Source organism: Anguilla anguilla, chromosome 6 (assembly GCF_013347855.1).
Source record: "Anguilla anguilla isolate fAngAng1 chromosome 6, fAngAng1.pri, whole genome shotgun sequence".
In the NCBI taxonomy this organism is placed as follows: Eukaryota; Metazoa; Chordata; class Actinopteri; order Anguilliformes; family Anguillidae; genus Anguilla; species Anguilla anguilla.
In genome coordinates, this window is record NC_049206.1 from 32294354 (window position 1) to 32317066 (window position 22713).

Here is a 22713-nt window from a genome sequence, read left to right on the forward strand (position 1 = left end):
AAACGCGCGTGCTTGAAGACCTTTACGGAGTAATCAATGGACTAGAGAATGCTCACCCTGAGGCAGCTTCTATTGTTGTTGGCGATTTCAATAGGGTTAATATGAGGAAAGCTTTGCCTAAATATCACCAGCACATTGACTTTCCTACCCGTGGTGACCAGACTCTCGACCATTGTTATACTCAAATACGGGACAGCTATAAACCCCTCCCCCGCCCTGCCTTTGGTAAGGCGGATCACACCTCCATTCTTCTCCTCCCAACCTACAAACAACGACTAAAACAGGAAAAACAGGTTTTTCGGGCAGTCCAACGCTGGAGTGAGGAATCCATTGCCACCCTCCAGGACTGTTTTGAAACCACAGACTGGCAGATGTTCTGTGTTGCAGCTGATGGGGACATTGATGAATACACAGACTCTGTCTCAGCCTACATCTCCAAGTGCATTGATGATGTCATCCCAAAAGTCAATGTCAGGATCTTCCCCAATCAGAAGCCCTGGGTTAATGGTGATGTCCATGCAAAGCTCAGAGCACGGTCCTCTGCCCATAGCTCTGGGGACCTGGAGGCCTTGAGGAAGTCCAGATATGACCTACGGAAAGCCATCAGAGACGCCAAAAGAGCCTACAGGGACAAGTTGGAGTCTGATTACCACAGTTCCGACCCAAGACGCATGTGGTATGGACTGCGTTCCATCACAGACTACAAAGGGAGAAATAGCAGTGATGCCCAGCCCGCCGCCTCTCTTCCGGACGAGCTCAACATCTTCTATGCACGGTTTGAGGCAAGCAACGCCATCCCTACTGTAAGGCTAGATGAGGACCAGGACGACTGCACTCTGTCCCTATCTACGGCTGACGTGAGGAGAGCTTTTAAAAAAGTTAACCCTCGGAAGTCACCAGGGCCAGATGGCATTCCAGGCCGTGTCCTCAGCGCGTGTGCCGACCAGCTAGCGGAGGTATTCACCTCTATATTCAACCTCTCCCTGAACCAGTCAGCAGTCCCCACCTGCTTCAAACAGACCATCATTGTTCCTGTACCTAAGAAACCTGCCATCTCCTGCTGGAATGACTACCGCCCTGTAGCACTGACCTCCATCATCATGAAGTGCTTCGAGCGGCTAGTCAGGACCCACATCTGCTCCCTTCTTCCTGACACCTTGGACCCCCTCCAATTCGCATACCGCCCCAACAGATCTACAGACGACGCCATCGCACTGACAGTGCACACCGCCCTCTCCCACCTGGATAAAGGAGACACCTATGTGAGGATGCTGTTTATAGACTACAGCTCAGCATTCAACACAATTGTGCCTGCTAAGCTCGTTCCCAAGCTCAGGAACCTGGGTCTGAACACCTCCCTCTGCAACTGGATCCTGGACTTCCTGACGGGCAGACCCCAGGTGGTGAGAATGGGTAACCTCACCTCTTCTGCACTGACCCTGAGCACCGGAGCCCCTCAGGGCTGCGTACTCAGTCCCCTCCTGTACGCCCTGTTCACGCACGACTGTGTGGCCACACGCAGCTCCAATGCCATCTTCAAGTTTGCAGACGACACCACCATCCTGGGTCTCATCTCCAACAACGATGAGACCGCCTACAGAGAGGAGGTCAGTGTCTTGGCAACATGGTGCCAGGACAATAACCTCTCTCTCAACGTCTGCAAGACTAAGGAGATGATCGTGGACTTCAGGAAGCGACAGGGGGGGGGTCACGCCCCCATTCACATCGACGGAGCTGAAGTGGAGAGAGTCTCCTGCTTCAAGTTCCTCGGTGTGGTCATAAATGATAACCTCACCTGGTCCAGGCAATCAGACGCAGCAGTGAAAACTGCCCAAAAGCGCCTATACTTCCTGAGGAGACTGAAGAAGTTTGGAATGTCTGCTAAGACCCTCATCAATTTCTACAGGTGCACCATCGAGAGCATCCTCACTGGCTGCATTACTGCCTGGTACGGCAGCTGCTCCGCTGCTGACCACAAAGCCCTCCAGAGGGTGGTGAAGACAGCGGAGCGCATCATTGGCTGCCACCTCCCATCTGTGCAAGGCATCTACCACACACGATGCCTCATGAAAGCACAGAAAATCATAACAGACTTCAGCCACCCAGGCTATGGTCTGTTCTCACTGCTGCCGTCTGGCAGACGCTTCCGGAGCATCCGGGCACGGACGACCAGACTCACAAACAGTTTTTTCCCTCAGGCCATCAGGCTTCTCAACCAGCAACATAAATCCCTGGGATCACATTGATCACATGTCCTCCTGTGAATGCTATGTACGTTCAATGTACAATCTTATGCACATATCCATCAGCACTCCTGCACTTTATATATGGTTAATATTTAAATATTTAACACTCCTATTCCCACTGTCCATATCCCCCATCTGTACAGGCTGGTACTTATTTGCTGTTAATATTTAACACTATGTTTAATATTATGTGTATTTTTATTATGTGTGATATTTCTTTGATATATTTTAGATATTTTCGATATTTTGCTCTTGCTTCTACGTAGTTGCTGCCTGCCATGTCACAAGAATTTCTTTGCTCAGAATGACCTGTGTTATACTGTGCACTTGATAAATAAAAACACTTTGACTTTGACTTTGACTTTGACTATGCTAATTGCCGTCTGAAATATTGAGTTGCCTTCACCTATACCTCCTCTTATGTGGTTCTTGCCCTTTTTTATGGCAAGTACTGCAGCTGGTCTGCTGTTTATTTCCTTTTGTTTGTTTTCAATATCAGCATGAGCTACTGTCTGTAAGCACACTGTCTTGTTATGGTCTGAATCTCCCCCACTTGTGTCATGCACAGAAGGCACCCCCCCCTTTGTTGTCCAGCGTATTTGGTGTCTTACTTGGGAATGATTTCACCCCATTTGGCTTACAAGCTATTGGCAATGTGTTGTCATCACGCACTTCTGCAATACTAAACTTTTTGGGACATTCAAAAGTGGGCTGGAAGGGAACACAGAAATTAGATACCATCACCCAGCTATATACCCCATGTATGTGTTGTGTATCCTGAAGCCCTTTGCCTACTTCTGAAGGCATGTGACCCGCTTGCCCCAGACAAACAACACTTCCTTCATCCCTACCAAACTTCTGTTTCTGTACTATTTGACTACTCAACTCCTGTTTCAGTGCTCTCTCAGTAGGCAACTCCTGCTTCTGTTCTGTCTGTGTAACACTGGTGTGTATGTTTCCCATCTTTCTCCTCCTTACTACCTTGTCCCTAACATCTTCCTGTCCTAAAACTTATTTGACCCTGTCAACTACTACCAAAGGCCTACGACCCACATGCCCTGAACCAGCAGCACTTAGCTTTTTGATGTGCATGGATTTCTTCTCAGCCACGGACTGAGGTGCTGGGTCATGGACAGGCTTGGCGTTCTGGCGGTAGGCTGAAGGGTAACATAGGACGTATGTATCAAAGATGCGTTCCACCCTACCTCCGTTGACAATTCGCTGTAAACACAAGTTGATGTTAGGAGTTAATTACGTTGATTACTTACAGAATACTTTTTAGAAAACGTAATTGAACAGTTCAACAAAGTGTATACATCAACAGAAACGTACTTGCTGTATGTCAACAAACAGTCCTGTGGCAGCATGCTGACGTATACAATGACGCCGGTCCCGAACCTGCATCCTCACATCTAGAAACAAGCACAAACAACATGACTTAAATGAAATATGGGTCTCCACCATAACAGTAACACATCGGGACACAGACACATTGGCATGCAAGAATTACCTGGAACAGTAGGCACCAGATGTGTCCATTGGTCATGGTCAACATACTTCATTTTAACAGCTGCACACAAGAACATACAGACGTATGGGTTTAGAAAAACCAAAAAAAAGAAGAAGAAAAAAACAGAGACAGAACATTGTTCAAACATTGGACACCACTAACAATGGACAATTTTATGTAACACACGGAGCAGTTATCACCTGGAAAGGGCCGATAGGATGTTGCTGAGCGTTGAGATCGATCAACACACTGTGGCTGTGATGAAGTACCATGCTCCTTCTTGTTTTTGTGAAAGCATCGTTTGAGTGTAGGATGCACTCTAAGTGGTACAGGATTGACAGGAATGTGCAGGATGGTGTATGAAGTGTTCCAAATGAAGTCCGCAAGGAGAGGCATACCTTCGTCATCACTTAGGTGTACCAAATCCTGACACCACAAATGCCTTAAACAAAAAGTAATGACAATAATAATTAAGTCCCAGAGAAACATGCATAAGAACAGTGATGTTGTATCCACAACTTCTTGGAATATACCTTTTGGATGGCTGGAAAACATCGTTTGTTGAGAAGTACTGCACCCCCATCTTTGCTGCAACTCGGTGATATTCCTGCTTTAGCAGAAGCTGGTACTCCAGTGTTGCATGTACATGTCGTATGGGGAAATCCACCACAAACACCTAGAAATAACAAATTGCTATTAGCACTAAAATAAAACCTACTTAATTTCTGTGACTATTACTACTCCCTTTGTGAACACATAACATTCTACTAAAGGACTTTATTGCCTTTGTCTGAGTGTGTTTATGCTTTGACACATACCTTGTTTGGCCAGTGTTGCAATGCAACACTGAGGAGAGTTCCAAAGGCCCTGGCAGCCTCCTCAATAGTGCGACTTGAGGTCATGTTGTTCCCCGGAGCAAGCAGGCACACTGCATCCGGAGTATGTGGAGAATCACCAAGATGGGAGATCTCCAAACGCAACGCTGTTGCATCTCCTCCAGGTGTGACCATAAAACCAAAGGACAGCCGACCCTCTGGCATGTTTACAACTCCATCAGCAAAAGATCTGAGATGTGAATCGCCAACAACGAACACAAACTACATAAAGAAAACACAAATCAAATATGTTAATAAATACGCTAGTGAATGTTGTTACAACACTAAGCGATGTAACAACCTTGCACGTATCCAATTATATTGTATGACATGCTATACAGTACATAACACAGTATTAGATGCTATAGACTACATAAGGCACTTTTGCATACATAACCTCTTTCTCATTGGCGTGACATTTGTCAGGAAACAGTCTTGTGCTGATGCCCAGTGATGTCTGACACAGGCCATTGACGGACTTTATGACGTGAGCCACACCCTGCCATGGCTTAACAGGAAAAACTATATTAACTTGATGCCACATAAAACATAGTATTACTGCTGCTACTTGTTGTTTGCACATCAAAGTCATTCACACCTGGTACAATGTTACATGTTCACACTGTGATAATGTGTTTACCATGAACATGAAGGCCACTTAGTCCTTCCATTCATCTCATAATCTGCTTTATAGCTGTAATGTTCTGTGCAAGGACCCAAACGCAGACCAGGGAAATCCAAAAAACGTTGTCTTTATTCAGTCCAAAGTTCAAAGCCAGGTAATCAGAGATAGGACGGTACAAAATCGAGTTTCCAAAAGAATAGTGGTAAACGGGCAAAAAATCAAAAACCAGGAGATCAGATAGGCGACGGTACAAAGGAACAGGCAAAAGAGAAGTCAAAACAAAGCGAAGGTCAAACCAGAAAGCAATCAAACAAAAGGGGCAGGCAAACTCGAAGTCGTACGGAAAGGGTGTCTCAGGAATCGCGATAAACAAAGGCTTACAAAACATCGGCACAGTGAATTCAATCAACATTCTGACAGGGAGCTGGTGGAAAAGACTGACATTTATACACTGGGGAAGGTAACAATCAAGGAGGGGTTACGTGAGTGAGGGCGGAGTAACAAACAACATCCAGGTGAAGAACATTAGGATAACTAATTAAATGACAGGGGACTGACAAAAAGCGGACTGGAATCACATAGACAACAATGATAACAGACGGCCTGGGTTTAGCAGGTAAAACACGTGCAGAGAGAGAGAGGTGCAGTTAGAGCAAGAGACAGGTGCAGGCAATTGCAGAACACAGCGTTAGGGCAGACTAGAAAGAAAAGGGGTGGAGCTACAGCGCAGCATGGAAAAGGGGAGAATGGTTAATGTATTAGTATAGTGATCTAAACTATCAAAAACCCAAAACTAGTGTTTGTTAGTCCATTAGTAATATTCAGATGTTAGTATATTAATGAGGTTAGTACTTTACAATCTATAAGTTAGTAAGGATTAGTAGAAATTAGTAAAACTAGATATAAACAGGAAGTAAGTAAAACGAGACTGGAAAGAAGGGGGGAAACCACGAAAACCCGGAACCACCCGAATAGTGAAATCACACAAATACAGGGGAGTGAAGCAGCTCAGGGAACACAGACACAGAGACGGCACTGGGGAGACAAGTGACCGGGAGAACGAAAACACTGGGACGGAGGATGTGAAAAACAATAAACCCACAGGAACACAAAACAAACACTAACAGCAAACAGATACCAATACAGACTACAACAATAGCTTCTTTAAAATAAAGAACAAACAACAACTTTCACCACTTAGCGCACATGCCAAATCTGGCCAATCCTTGGCCATTTAGGGGGTATCCTATTTAAAGCTTTGTAACCCCAGATGTGAACACCACAGACACTTGCTTTAAATGAAGCAAGACATTTGTACCATCTACAATACTAGCTTAGATTACTTTATTCATAATTTTGGAAGAAATAAAGTGGCACAAATGCAACTGTCTAGGCAAAAAAATCTAAAATGAATTTGCTCTTTTTTTTAGTTCGCAATGAAATACTGGGAGATTGCATATATGCAGCAGGATAAAGTATACCAAAAAGTCCTTGACCACAAGTTCATAAAATGTAAGGATGGATATGTAGAAGTAGTACAGATCTAAGAAGCAAAAACTAAGCAGTGTACCCAGCATCTCCAAACCTACACAAAATGTCTGAATTATGCATTTCTGTAAATCACAACAAATTCACATATTTTACTACAAATCAACTGTTTTACTGAAGGAACTCACTGTGCGTTTTAAAGTGGTAATTACAAGCTTTCTGTCCGTACAATGGTCTAAAATAGCTAGGGTCCAGAAACAAATCCAAAACCTCTCCAAAAAGGAATAAAAAAAGTTTTTCTCCATTGTAAAGCATATACATGAGCCCCTTATGAAGGTTTAAGATGAAACATTAATATCAGATTTAAACATAATGCACAAATATTGTCACACAATGCTGCACAGTACCTAAATGTGTAATAATGAACTATTGTATGCATTTCTACACTCTGTACTCTCGTATGTTTTCTTGTATGGGGATGGGACGATATGAAAACCATTTTCAACCGCCCACCACGTTTTGGCAATGTTCCAATACTCTCCTCATCACTGTTGTATGCCTCACAAAAACGATTACAGTACTAAGTAACACTTACACTTACAGTGTGAAATATCCACATTATGTAATACCACTAACCTATTTAAACACACTCAATTTCAAAAATAACGTACATACCCGAAATATTCTCAGCAGTAATACTTACATAGCAATAATGTGTTCAGTAGATCGAGACAGAGACAGTAAATCAATGACTATCTGGTTCGGTTTTCTCCAGAAAACGATGTCAGATAGCTGTATCAGCAAACATATGACTTAACTGTGCCCCAAACGCCTCAATAATAAGTAGCTTACTTTCCAAGAAATTACACAATATCGTTGACAACGTTTCGTTAGATGCAGGGTATTTACTGCTACCACAGTAAATGTGTAAGTGAATGCGATAAGAAAATTGTCGGGTACGCTGACCTATAAAACGCTATTCCAAAAGCAAAATTAGACATGTTATACATCGTTAGAAAGCTTATACTGTCCTACTGAAGAAACAAATTGTCAATCGGCCAGACTGTACTAAAAAGGGCGACAACGCCGTACAAAACACGTGGCATTATGCACAGCTATTTTGGAAGGTAGCCAGGCATCACAAATACTCGTATATTTCACAAACGGATTGTCCAACATAATATATGACGACTCAGACTCAAAAGGGACATCTCTATGCGTAAAACCAATGTGCATTCAATATTTAGTCGCAGATATTGACTATAGAATGGCATAGTATAATTTCTTTAAATGTTGTCTCGTTGGTTGAATTTGCATGAATTATAGCATAGCAAGATCGCGATTTCGAGGGACTAAAAGTGGCACCGAAACAAGGCACCGAAAGTTGCGCAGTGATTCGGTCTGGTCGGTGCTGACCATACAGGATCCGGTGCCATTAAGGTACCGGTTTTTGGTACCCAACCCTAGTTATAAGTGATAAAACTTGTATCTGAACTGATTTACCCTGACAAGAACAACGAACATGATATAACAGGCCAATAGATTTTAACTGTTTTATATATCCCCTCAAACACACTATGTTTTTATGCGAACATTCATTTTGATGTCTTGACATCCGAGGCGACTGAATGCATTCACATTCCAGAAATAACTGGTGACAACATTTATAGCAGAAAACATGAACACGTCAAACAATTTGCTGTTGAATTGAGTAATTCGACTCATCGTCATTTCCATATAATCACAAAATGACAAGAATAAATACAATGAAAACTCGGACTTGCATGACATTTTTAATTAATATTGCAGCGGTACAGCCACCGTTTGCTTTCATCGTCTAGATTCTTTCAAAGTTACTGCTAGCGGAGCAGCTACATACTTGCTAGCGGAGCAGCTAAATACAGATGCGAACCATGCAGCATAAATTAGAGTCTAGTCCTTCCGGCCTTTTTGTGGAATTGAAGAATCGCAGAGTAAAATTATGGTAGTTTGAAAAAGCAAAAGGGACGATTACTAGAATTAACCTGTTATTTTACCCTGACAAAAAGTGCGGAAGGCGATTTTTCCCTGTTTGCATTTACTGTATCCCCAATGTAAATTACGCAGAACTACCGCATACCTGAAACGTTTTCAGTCAGTTATAATGGGCTAACAAAGAAAATCCGGATGGAAATATTCAGCAACCGAATTAAAGCGTTTTGGTACGTAATATGCTGTCCGAGCACGGATGCTTAATATTTTATAAAAACAGACTTAATGCTAAAGCAAGAAAAAAACAGAAGAGCATACATGTTATAATCCTCAATCTTAATGTCTCATCTGTTCCAAGAAGTTGGCAGGCTATAACCAAAAGTCTGAATTCAAGTTATTATTATGAAAACAATAAATCGGTTTGCAGCTGCAGATTTTTACCCGACCAATCAGAAATGTTCAGCTCTTTAAGGCTCACCGCCAACCTTCCTGTACTTTTGGAAAGTACTACCCGCCGAGTAGGGACTTTTTGGGGGGTAAAATAATGTCCCCGGAACTGATTTAGACCGTGGTCCCTGCGGTGGAAATGCACTGAGTTCCTCAAAAGGTTCCTAGTTCCCGGGGGAAGTTTGTGCGGTGGAAATGCAGCTAAAGTCAGCACTTTGAACCGTGTACTGAGAGGTGAATTACACTGTTGGGCGCAATATATTTATTTGCCTGCGGGCGACGGTGTAATGATATGTCTGGACGGGGCCTAGCAGCCAAGTTAACGTTAACCAACTATTTTATATGATCTGAAAGAGTACATAAGCGAACGGGGCAAAGATAGCTGCATAAACAGTTAATTACAGTGAATTTTAGAACACAAAATGCTGTACAGTACATGCGTAATAATTAACTCTTGTATGTATTTCTGTACTCTCATATGTGTTCTTGTATGGGGATGCCCTATATGAAAACAATTTTCAACCGTCCACCACGTTTTGCGAATGCGTCACAAAAAGTAAGCAATTACACAACTAACTAACGCTTAGCCTACATTAGTGTGAAATATCCACATTATATAATACCACTAACGTATTTAAAGACACCCAATTTCAAAAATGACGTATATAACCGAAATATTTTGAACAGTAATACATAGCAATGATGCTATTTTATCTGTGTTCAGTAGATAGACACAGAGACAGTAAATCAATGAAAGAGTCATGGCCGCTTGTTTTTCTCCAAAAAACGATGTCAGATAGGGAAAGATATGGCTTAGCTATGCCGAGAAGTCCTCAATAATAATAGTACTTCCCAAGAAATTACGCAATATCACTGACAACGTTTCTTTAGTTGCAGCCTTTATACTGCTACCAGACTCAAACAGAGTGAATGCCTAAGTGAATGCGATGATAAGAACATTTTCGGTTACGCTCACATATAAAACGCTATGCCAAAAGCAAAATCAGACATGTTATACATCGTTAGAAAGCTTATACTCTCACCTACTGAATAAATTAATTGTCAATCAAGCCATGGATGTCTTCTAGCCGCTTGCTGTAAAGAAGTTTACTAGATGTCGTAACACTTAGATTTGGAGCTCCAGCTCTTCCGCACCCCACCGAATAAAAAAGTCCAAATGGCGGGCAAACCATATGACGAACATAGGTGGTCCCAATAGCAAAGTTGTAGAGCACATTCACATGCATCGGTCGATGAAGTTTTGTGTTGATCTGACTTACGGTGTGGGAGTTATGATCTTTTAAACATGACCCTTTGTTATAGCGCCACCATCTGGCCGACATGGGTTATTTGAAGTGCCTGAGTAGTGGGGGGCCACAGGAACCCACCTACCAAATTTGGTTGGTCTACAACTTATGGTTGCTGAGCCTCAGACATTTTAGCGGAGAAAGCTTCCACGCCCCAACTAAAAAGTCAAAATGGCGGGCAAACTATATGGCGGACATAGGTGATCCCAAGGGGAAAGTTGAAGAGCACGTTCAGATGCATAGGTCCATGAAGTTTTGTGTGGATATAACTTATGGTGCGGGAGTTATGGCCTTTTGACGCATGACCCTTTGTTATAGCGCCACCATCTGGCCAACATAGGTGATTGTTAGTGCCTGAGTAGTGGGGGGCCATAGGAACCCACCTGGCAAATTTGTTGCTGTAGGACTTATGGTTGCTGAGCCTCAGACACTTTTAGCGGAGAAAAATAATAATAATAATAATTAAAGCCGCAAGCGGCGTTGGGAGGGGTCCAAGCATTGGCACCATCGCGCCCCCTATGGATTATAAATTGGCTTTTTCCTCATGATCATATGCCTTCATCCAACATATCTACTGAATATCATGATGATTGTATAAAATATTGATGACTTATGGCCAATTGTGTGCTAAGAGACGCTGTCGGATGACTTAGTTGCGTCGCCACGGATGTGTCCCGGCCGCTTCCCGTAAAGGCCTTTACTGTGTCGTAACACTTAGATGGCCGAGCGTGTATGTACAGCTGCAGCGCTTCCTTGCCGCAACTAAAAAAAGCGTCACAATAGTGTTGTCACGATACCAAAATTTTGACTTTGATACCGATACCAGGTTTAGTATCACGATACTCCATACTGAAGCGATACTGATAAATAACACATAAATACACATTTCAAATAATAAATACGACATTGAGAAAAAACGAAACAAAAGACGAGATATCAAGCCGCGACCTACGCGCAGAGCAGCCTACCGTTTTATTTATTTAGACATTGGCAGATGAGAAAATTTTCGGTTACGCTTACCTATAAAAAGCTATGCCAAATGCAAAATCAGACATGTTATACATCGTTAGAAAGCTTATACTCTCACCTACTGAATAAATGAATTGTCAATCAAGCCAAATTGTACTAAATAGGGCGACAACGCCGTAAGCAACAGGTCTGGTATTACGCACAGCTATTTTTGAAGGTAGCCGACATTTCACAAACGGATTATCCAAGACAATATATGACCACTCAGTCGCAAAAGGGACATCTGTACGCGTAAAACCAATGGTAAGATTGTATATTTATTCAATGTTTAGTCCCATATATTGACTGTAGAATGACATGGTATAATTTAAAGAAAAAACTTTGTCTCGTTTATTTCAGTGAGCAGCGTTTGCACTGCTGTATTGCCATATTTTAAGGCTAATGTCGGGTTTATCTTGTTGCTACGGAATATTACATTACATTACAGGCATTTGGCAGACGCTCTTATCCAGAGCGACGTACAACAAAGTGTATAATCATAATCAGGAACAAGTGTGTCGAAAACCCTAGAGGGCAGTAGCCTACCGTTCCAAGTGCAGGGAACAACCGCATAGTTCAACTTGGACCCTGTAGGTTAAACTGATTAACACTAACACAAACAAGAACAGCAACAACGCAGTCTATGCAAAAATACAAGCAATAGTTAAGACGAGTTAAGACTAAGTCACCTACGAAACAACTACCTAGTTACAACCCTAAGCTTACAGTCAATTTAGAGATTAAATTGAGAATACGATTTCTCTCAGCATAACGACGGATTTAAAGACTAAACGAACTCACCCAATATTGTCTTCAAATGGACCGTATTATTTATTTAGACATTGGCAGACTACAGCATAAATTGCGTCTTTTATTTATATTCAATATTAGTAATTGCAGCGAGAAACTGCAGCTGTAGGTCGTTATGTTGTGGTAGCAACGGAACGAAGCGGACGATATATGTATTAGGCTACCGTCATTGTTTCATTATACCAGCGTGTTTTTGTGCGTTTGCACAGAAACTCAGAACCTATCAATAAAATGGTTTAGCTATTTCTCAGCATAATGACAGATTCAAAGACTAAACGAACTCACCCGATACTGTTTTCAAATGGATGCAGGCTCAAGAAAAGCAATTATACATCCTCTCAAAAAGCTTTTACTAACAAACTCTTGGTAGCCTAGCATGCACTCTGGCTGGCACTGTCTTCCATTGCTTCCGCGACGCTCAGACTCTCCCCTCACTGCTAAAAACTAGACCTATGGTGTCGGATTACTTGCGTCGCCATGGATGTCGCTTGCCGTAAAGAAGTTTACTAGATGTCGTAGCACTTAGATTTGGAGCTCCAGCTCTTCCGCACCCCGCCTAATGAAAAAGTCCAAATGGCGGGCAAACCATATGGCGGACATAGGTGGACATAGGCACATTCAGATGCATTGGTCGATGAAGTTTTGTGTTGATCTGACTTACAGTGTGGGAGTTATGACCTTTCAAACATGACCCTTTGTTATAGCGCCACCATCTGGCCGACATAGGTGATTTGTAGTGCCTGAGTAGTGGGGGGCCATAGGAACCGACCTACCAAATTTGGTTGGACTATAACTTATGGTGGCTGAGCCTCAGACATTTTAGCGGAGAAAACTTCCACGCCCCAATTAAAAAGTCAAAATGGCGGCCAAACAATATGGCGGACATAGGTGGTCAAAATGACAAAGTTGTACAGCACGTTCAGATGCATAGGTCCATGAAGTTCTGTGTTGATCTAACTTATGGTGTGGGAGTTATGGCCTTTTACGCATTACCCTTTGTTATAGCGCCACCATCTGGCCGACATTGGTGATTTTTAGTGCCTGAGTAGTGGGGGGCGATAGAAACCCACCTGCCAAATTTGGTTGCTCCTGGACTTATGGTTGCTGAGCCTCAGACACTTTTAGCGGAGAAAAATAAAAATAATAATAATAATAACTAGATAATTCCTGCAGAAATTGTGATGTGTGGTTGCCGCCAATGCAAAGTCGATTTTTTGCTGAACAGAGTGAACAGTGGTAGGTAGTTGCTATGATGTTCTGGTGGTGACTATGGTGTTTTAGGTGGTGTCTAGGGTCTTGCTAGGTGGTTGCTATGATGTTCTGGTGGTGACTATGGTGTTTTAGGTGGTGTCTAGGGTCTTGCTAGGTGGTTGCTATGGAGTTTGAGGCGGTTGCTAGGGTGTTGCTAGGTGGTTCTATGGAGTTCTAGGCGGTTGCTATGAAATTCTAGGCGGTTGCTAGTGTGGTGATATGTGGTTGCTATGGAGTTTCAGGTGGTTGCTATGGAGCTCCAGCTGGTTGCTAGGACATTGCTAGGTGGTTGCTAGGGTATTCTAAGTGGTTGCTAGGCTGTTGCTAGGTGGTTGCTATGGTGTTAAAGGGGGTTGCTAGGGTGTTGCTAGGCAGTTGTTATGGTGTTCCAAGTGGTTGCTAGGGTGTTTCTAGGTGGTTGCTAGGGTACTCTAGATGGTTGCTAGGGTGTTGCTAGGTGGATGCTATGGAGTTCTAGGTGGTTACTATGGTGATGCTAGGTGGTTGCTATGGAGTTATAGCCGGTTGCTAGGGTGTTGCTAGGCATTTGCTATGGTGTTCCAGGTGGTTGCTAGTGTGTTGTTAGGTGGTTGCTATGGAGTTCTAGGTGGTTGCTAGGGTGTTGCTAGGGGGTTGCTATGGTGTTCCAGGTGGTTGCTAGGGTGTTGCTAGGTGGTTGCTATGGAGTTATAGGCGGTTGCTAGGGTGTTGCTAGGCAGTTGTTATGGTGTTCCAGATGGTTGCTAGGGTGTTCCTAGGTGGTTGCTAGGGTATTCTAGGTGGTTGCTAGGGTGTTGCTAGGTGGATGCTATGGAGTTCTAGGTGGTTACTATGGTGTTGCTAGGTGGTTGCTATGGCGTTATAGCCGGTTGCTAGGGTGTTGCTAGGCATATGCTATGGAGTTATAGGCGGTTGTTAGGGTGTTGCTAGGGTATTCTAGGTGGTTGCTAGGATGTTGCTAGGTGGTTGCTATGGAGTTATAAGCAGTTGCTAGGGTGTTGCTAGGCAGTTGTTATGGTGTTCCATGTTGTTGCTAGGGTGTTGCTAGGTGGTTGCTATGGTGTTCCAGGTGGTTGCTAGGGTGTTGCTAGGTGGTTGCTATGGAGTTATAGGCAGTTGCTAGGGTGTTGCTAGGCAGTTGTTATGCTGTTCCAGGTGGTTGCTAGGGTGTTGCTAGGTGGTTGCTATGGTGTTCCAGGTGGTTGCTATGGAGTTCCAGGTGGTTGCTATTTTGTTGCTAGGTGGTTGCTATGGAGTTCTAGGTGGTTGCTAGGGTGTTGCTAGGTGCTTGCTATGGAGTTCTAGGTGGATGCTATGGTGTTGCTAGGTGGTTGCTATGGAGTTATAGCCAGTTGTTAGGGTGTTGCTAGGCATTTGCTCTGGTGTTCCAGGTGGTTGCTAGTGTGTTTTTAGGCGGTTGCTATGGAGTTCTAGACGGTTGCTACGGTGTTCTAGGTGGTTGCTAGGGTGTTGCTAGGGGTTTGCTAGGTCTTTACTGAGTCCAATGTCGCGACCCATAGTTCTCTATGAGAAACAGTTCAAAAGTTATGAAATATCAAACATCGGCCAATCAGGAAGGGGGGCGAGGCTGATCTACACCAATGGACAAAGGACTCTCTACCATGTCCAATGAGGCGTTGCACAATTTGTGGGCAATTTTTCCCTATAGAGATGAATGGCAGAATGTTCAAACCTAGAGAGAGACCAGAGTACTGCTGCTAGAAGACAGACCATTGTGACATCACAAAGGTGAGATGACAGAGCATTGTGACATCACAAAGGTGAACATTCCGCCATTCATTCTCTATGGGAAAAATTGCCCACAAAAATTCAAATTTTTCAACTTTCCACAAAGTAATAGCACACCATTCCCAATCAAGCCGCTCGATTTGACATATTGCACGCGTATGTGATGCGAAAACTCTGGGAGGAGTAGCGGTCCAAAAAATGGGTGGAATAATAATAATAAATAAGTGCAATAATAATAGTGTGTTTGCCAAAAGCAACCACACTAACTAGACAATTCCTGCTGAAATTGTGAAGTGTGGTTACCGCCAATGCAAAGTCGACTTTCTGCTGAACAGAGTGAACAGTGGTAGGTAGTTGCTATGATGTTTGAGGCAGTTGCTGGGGTGTTGCTAGGTGGTTCTATGGAGTTCTAGGTGGTTTCATGGAATTCTAGGCGGTTGCTAGGGTGGTGCTAGGTGGTTGCAATGGAGCTCCAGGTGGTTGCTAGGCCATTGCTAGGTGGTTGCTATGGAATTCTAGATGGTTGCTATGGTTTTCTAGCTGGTTGTTATGGTGTTGCTAGGTCGTTGCTATGGAGTTAGAGCCGGTTGCTAGGATGTTGCTAGGGGGTTGCTATGGAGTTCTAGGCTGTTGCTATGGTGTTGCTAGGTGGTTGCTATAGAGTTATAGCCGGTTGCTAGGGTGTTGCTAAGCATTTGCTTTGGTGTTCCAGGTGGTTGCTAGTGTGTTGTTAGGTGGTTGCTATGGAGTTCTAGGTCGTTGCTAGGGTGTTGCTAGGGGGTTGCAAGGGTATTCTAAGTGGTTGCTAGGATGTTGCTAGGCGGTTGCTATGGAGTTATAGGCGGTTGCTAGGCAGTTGTTATGGTGTTCCAGATTGTTGCTAGGATGTTGCTAGCTGGTTGCTATGGAGTTATAGGCGGTTGCTAGGGTGTTGCTAGGCAGTTGTTATGGTGTTCCAGGTGGTTGCTATGGTGTTGCTAGGTGGTTGCTATGGAGTTCTAGGTGGTTGCTAGGGTGTTGCCAGGCATTTGCTATGGTGTTCCAGGTGGTTGCTAGTGTGTTGCTAGGTGGTTGCTATGGAGTTCTAGGCCGTTGCTATGGTGTTGCTAGGTGGTTGCTATGGAGTTCTAGGCAGTTGCTAGGGTGTTGCTAGGTGGTTGCTATGGAGTTCTAGGTGGTTGCTATAGTGTTGCTTGGTCGTTGCTATGCTGTTCCATGTGGTTGCTAGGGTGTTGCTAGGCAGTTGTTATGGTGTTCCAGATTGTTGCTAGGGTGTTGCTAGGTGGTTGCTATGGTGTTCCAGGTCGTTGCTAGGGTGTTGCTAGGTGGTTGCTAGAGTAATCTAAGTGGTTGCTAGGTGGTTGCTATGGAGTTTTAGGCGGTTGCTAGGGTCTTGCAAGGCAGTTGTTATGGTGTTCCAGGTGGTTTCTAGGGTGTTGCTAGGTCGTTGCTATGGTGTTCCATGTGGTTGCTAGGGTGTTGCTAGGCAGTTGTTATGGTGTTCCAGATTGTTGCTAGGGTGTTGCTAGGTTGTTGCTATGGTGTTCTAGGTGGTTACTATGGTGTTCCTAGGTGGTTGCTATGGCGTTATAGCCGGTTGCTAGGGTGTTGCCATGTCGTTGCTATGGTGTTCCATGAGGTTGCTAGGGTGTTGCTAGGCAGTTGTTATGGTGTTCCAGATTGTTGCTAGGGTGTTGCTAGGTGGTTGCTATGGTGTTCCAGGTGGTTGCTAGGGTGTTGCTAGGTGGTTGCTATGGTGTTCTAGATGGTTGCTATGGTGTTGCTAGGTGTTTGCTATGGCGTTATAGCCGGTTGCTAGGGTGTTGCCAGGCATTTGCTATGGTGTTCCAGGTGGTTGCTAGTATGTTGTTAGGTGGTTGCTATGGAGTTCTAGGCCGTTGCTAGGGTGTTCTAGGTGGTTGCTAGGGTGTTGCTAGGGGGTTGCTATGGAGTTCTAGGCGATTGCTAGGTCTTTACTGAGTCCAATGACGCGACCCATAGTTTTCTATGACAAACGGTTCAAAAGTTATGAAATATCAAACATCGGCCAATCAGGAAGGGGGGCGAGGCTGATCTCCACCAATGGACAAAGGACTCTCTACCATGTCCAATGAGGCATTGCACAATTTGTGGGCAATTTTTCCCCATAGAGATGAATGGCCGAATGTTCAAATCTAGAGAGAGACCAGAGTACTGCTGCCAGAAGACAGGGCATTGTGAAATCACAAGGGTGAGAAGGCAGAGCATTGTGACATCACAAAGGTGAACATTCCGCCATTCATTCTCTATGGGAAAAATTGCCCACAAAAATTCAAATTTTTCAAAAACCGTGCAACCAATCTTTCGACAAAATAACAGCACACCATTCCCGATCAAGCCGCTCGATTTGACATATTGCACGTGTATGTCGTGCGAAAACTCTGGGAGGAGTAGCGGTCCAAAAAATGGGCGGAATAAATAATAAATAATAACTAGACAATTCCTACAGAAATTGTGAAGTGTGGTTGCCGCTAACGCAAAGTCGACTTTGTGCTGAATGGAGTGAACAGTGGTAGGTAGTTGCTATGATGTCTGAGGCAGTTGCTAGGGTGTTGCTAGGTGGTTCTACGGAGTTCTAGGTGGTGTCATGGAATTCTAGGCTGTCGCTAGGGTGGTGCTAGGTGGTTGCTATGGAGTTTAAGGTGGTTGCTATTGAGCTCCAGGTGGTTGCTAGGGCATTGCTAGGGTGTTGCTAGGGTATTCTAAGTAGTTGCTAGGATGTTGCTAGGTGGTTGCTATGGAGTTCTAGGCGGTTGCTAGGGTGTTGCTAGGCAGTTGTTATGGCGTTCCAGGTGGTTGCTAGGGTGTTGTTAGGTGGTTGCTATGGAGTTCTAGATGGTTGCTATGGTGTTGCTAGGTGTTTGCTATGGCGTTATAGCCGGTTGCTAGGGTGTTGCCAGGCATTTGCTATGGTGTTCCAGGTGGTTGCTAGTATGTTGTTAGGTGGTTGCTATGGAGTTCTAGGCCGTTGCTAGGGTGTTCTAGGTGGTTGCTAGGGTGTTGCTAGGGGGTTGCTATGGAGTTCTAGGCGATTGCTAGGTCTTTACTGAGTCCAATGACGCGACCCATAGTTTTCTATGACAAACGGTTCAAAAGTTATGAAATATCAAACATCGGCCAATCAGGAAGGGGGGCGAGGCTGATCTCCACCAATGGACAAAGGACTCTCTACCATGTCCAATGAGGCATTGCACAATTTGTGGGCAATTTTTCCCCATAGAGATGAATGGCCGAATGTTCAAATCTAGAGAGAGACCAGAGTACTGCTGCCAGAAGACAGGGCATTGTGAAATCACAAGGGTGAGAAGACAGAGCATTGTGACATCACAAAGGTGAACATTCCGCCATTCATTCTCTATGGGAAAAATTGCCCACAAAAATTCAAATTTTTCAAAAACCGTGCAACCAATCTTTCGACAATGTAACAGCACACCATTCCCGATCAAGCCGCTCGATTTGACATATTGCACGTGTATGTCGTGCGAAAACTCTGGGAGGAGTAGCGGTCCAAAAAATGGGCGGAATAAATAATAAATAATAACTAGACAATTCCTACAGAAATTGTGAAGTGTGGTTGCCGCTAACGCAAAGTCGACTTTGTGCTGAATGGAGTGAACAGTGGTAGGTAGTTGCTATGATGTCTGAGGCAGTTGCTAGGGTGTTGCTAGGTGGTTCTACGGAGTTCTAGGTGGTGTCATGGAATTCTAGGCTGTCGCTAGGGTGGTGCTAGGTGGTTGCTATGGAGTTTAAGGTGGTTGCTATTGAGCTCCAGGTGGTTGCTAGGGCATTGCTAGGGTGTTGCTAGGGTATTCTAAGTAGTTGCTAGGATGTTGCTAGGTGGTTGCTATGGAGTTCTAGGCGGTTGCTAGGGTGTTGCTAGGCAGTTGTTATGGCGTTCCAGGTGGTTGCTAGGGTGTTGTTAGGTGGTTGCTATGGAGTTATACCCGGTTGCTAGGGTGTTGCTAGGCATTTGCTATTGAGTTATAGGCAGTTGCTAGGGTGTTGCTAGGGTATTCTAGGTGGTTGCTAGGATGTTGCTAGGTGGTTGCTATGGAGTTATAGGCAGTTGCTAGGGTGTTGCTAGGCAGTTATGGTGTTCAGGTGGTTGCTAGGGTGTAGCTAGGTGGTTGCTATGGTGTTCCAGGTGGTTGCTAGGGTGTTGCAAGGTGGTTGCTATGGAGTTCTAGGCAGTTGCTATGGTGTTGCTAGGTGGTTGCTATAGAGTTATAGCCGGTTGCTAGGGTGTTGCTAGGCATTTGCTATGGTGTTCCAGGTGGTTGCTAGGGTGTTGTTAGGTGGTTGCTATGGAGTTCTAGGTGGTTGCTAGGGTGTTGCTAGGGGGTTGCTAGGGTATTCTAAGTGGTTGCTAGGATGTTGCTAGGTCGTTGCTATGGAGTTATAGGCGGTTGCTAGGGTGTTGCTAGGGTATTCTAGGTGGTTGCTAGGATGTTGCAAGGTGGTTGCTATGGTGTTATAGGCGGTTGCTAGGGTGTTGCTAGGCAGTTGTTATGGTGTTCCAGGTGGTTGCTAGGGTGTTGCTATGTGGTTGCTATAGTGTTCCAGGTGGTTGCTATGGTGTTGCTAGGTGGTTGCTATGGAGTTCTAGGTGGTTGCTAGGGTGTTGCCAGGCATTTGCTATGGTGTTCCAGGTGGTTGCTAGTGTGTTGTTAGGTGGTTGCTATGGAGTTCTAGTTGGTTGCTAGGGTGTTGCTAGGGGGTTGCTAGGGTATTTTAAGTGGTTGCTAGGATGTTTCTAGGTGGTTGCTATGGAGTTCTAGGTGGTTGCTAGGGTGTTGCCAGGCATTTGCTATGGTGTTCCAGGTGTTTGCTAGTGTGTTGTTAGGTGGTTGCTATGGAGAGCTAGGCCGTTGCTAGGGTGTTGCTAGGTGGTTGCTATAGTGTTCCAGGTGGTTGCTAGGGTGTTGCTAGGTGGTTGCTATGGCATTATAGCCAGTTGCTAGGGTGTTGCCAGGCATTTGCTATGGTGTTCCAGGTGTTTGCTAGTGTGTTGTTAGGTGGTTGCTATGGAGTTCTAGGCCGTTGCTAGGGTGTTCTAGGTGGTTGCTAGGGTGTTGCTAGGGGGATGCTATGGAGTTCTAGGCGGTTGCTAGGTCTTTACTGAGTCCAATGACGTGACCCATAGTTCTCTATGACAAACGGTTCAAAAGTTATGGAATATCAAACATCGGCCAATCAGGAAGGGGGGCGAGGCTGATCTACACCAATGGATAGAGTACTCTCTACCATGTCCAATGAGGCATTGCACAATTTGTGGGCAATTTTTCCCCATAGAGATGAATGGCAGAATGTTCAAATCTAGAGAGAGACCAGAGTACTGCTGCTAGAAGACAGAGCATTGTGACATCACAAGGGTGAGAAGACAGAGCATTGTGACATCACAAAGGTGAACATTCCGCCATTCATTCTCTATGGGAAAAATTGCCCACAAAAATTCAAATTTTTCAAAAACCGTCCACCCAAACTTTCCACAAAGTAATAGCGCTCTATTGCTGATCAGGCCGCTCGATTTGACATATTGCACGTGTATGTAGCGCGAAAACTCTGGGAGGAGTAGTGGTCCAAAAAATGGGTGGAAAGATAGAATAATAATAATATGTGCAACTAGACAATTCCTGCAGAAATTGTGAAGTGTGGTTGCCGCCAACGCAAAGTCGACTTTGTGCTGAACGGAGTGAACAGTGGTAGGTAGTTGCTATGATGTCTGAGGCAGTTGCTAGGGTGTTGCTAGGTGGTTCTATGGAGTTCTAAGTGGTTTAATGGAATTCTAGGCGGTCGCTAGGGTGGTGCTAGGTGGTTGCTATGGAGTTTCAGGTGGTTGCTATTGAGCTCCAGGTGGTTGCTAGGGCATTGCTAGGTGGTTGCTAGGGTATGCTAAGTGGTTGGTAGGTGGTTGCTATGGAGTTCTAGGCGGTTGCTAGGGTGTTGCTAGGCAGTTGTTATGGTGTTCCAGGTGGTTGCTAGGGTGTTGCTAGGTGGTTGCTATGGAGTTATAGCCGGTCACTAGGGTGTTGCTAGGCATTTGCTATGGAGTTATAGGCAGTTGCTAGGGTGTTGCTAGGGTATTCTAGGTGGCTGCTAGGATGTTGCTAAGTGGTTGCTATGGAGTTATAGGTGGTTGCAAGGGTGTTGCTAGGTGGTTGCTAGCATGTTGCTAGGTTGTTTCTATAGTGTTGCTAGGCAGTTGTTATGGTGTTATAGGTGGTTGCTAGGGTGTTACTAGGTGGTTGCTATGGTGTTCCAGATGGTTGCTAGGGTGTTGCTAGGTGGTTGCTATGCAGTTCTAGGTGGTTGCTATAGTTTTGCTAGGTGGTTGCTTTGGAGTTATAGCTGGTTGCTAGGGTGTTGCTAGGCATTTGCTATGAAGTTGCAGGTGTTTGCTTGGGGGTTGCTAGGGTATTCTAGGTGGTTGCTCTGAAGTTATAGGCGGTTGCTAGGGTGTTGCTAGGCAGTTGTTATGGTGTTCCAAGTGGTTGCTAGGGTGTTGCTTGGCAGTTGTTATGGTGTTCCAAGTGGTTGCTAGGGTGTTGCTAGGTGGTTGCTATGGAGTTCTAGGCAGTTGCTATGGTGTTGCTAGGTGGTTGCTAGGGTGTTGCTAGGTGGTTGCTATAGAGTTTTAGGCGGTTGCTATGGTGTTGCTAGGTGGTTGCTAAGGAGTTCTAGGCCGTTGCTAGGGTGTTGCTAGGTGGTTGCTATGGAGTTCTAGACGGTTGCTAGGGTGTTGCTAGGTGGTTGCTATGGAGTTCTAGGTGGCTGCTAGGGTGTTGCTAGGTGGTTGCTATGGTGTTCCAAGTGTTTGCTAGGGTGTTGCTAGGCAGTTATGGTGTTCCAAGTGGTTGCTAGGGTGTTGCTAGGTGGTTGCTATGGTGTTCCAGGTGGTTTCTAGGGTGTTGCTAGGTGGTTGCTATGGAGTTCTAGGCGGTTGCTATGGTGTTGCTAGGTGGTTGCTAGGGTGTTGCTAGGTGGTTGCTATGGAGTTCTAGGCCGTTGTTATGGTGTTCCAAGTGGTTGCTAGGGTTTTGCTAGGTGGTTGCTATGGTGTTCCAGGTGGTTTCTAGGGTGTTGCTAGGTGGTTGCTATGGAGTTCTAGGCGGTTGCTATGGTGTTGCTAGGTGGTTGCTAGGGTGTTGCTAGGTGGTTGCTATGGAGTTCTAGGCCGTTGCTATGGTGTTGCTAGGTGGTTGCTATGGATTTCTAGGTGGTTGCTAGGGTGTTGCTAGGTGGTTGCTATGGAGTTCTAGGCAGTTGCTATGGTGTTGCTAGGTGGTTGCTATGGAGTTCTAGGTGGTTGCTATGGAGTTCTAGGCAGTTGCTATGGTGTTGCTAGGTGGTTGCTATGGAGTTCTAGGCCGTTGCTAGGGTGTTGCTA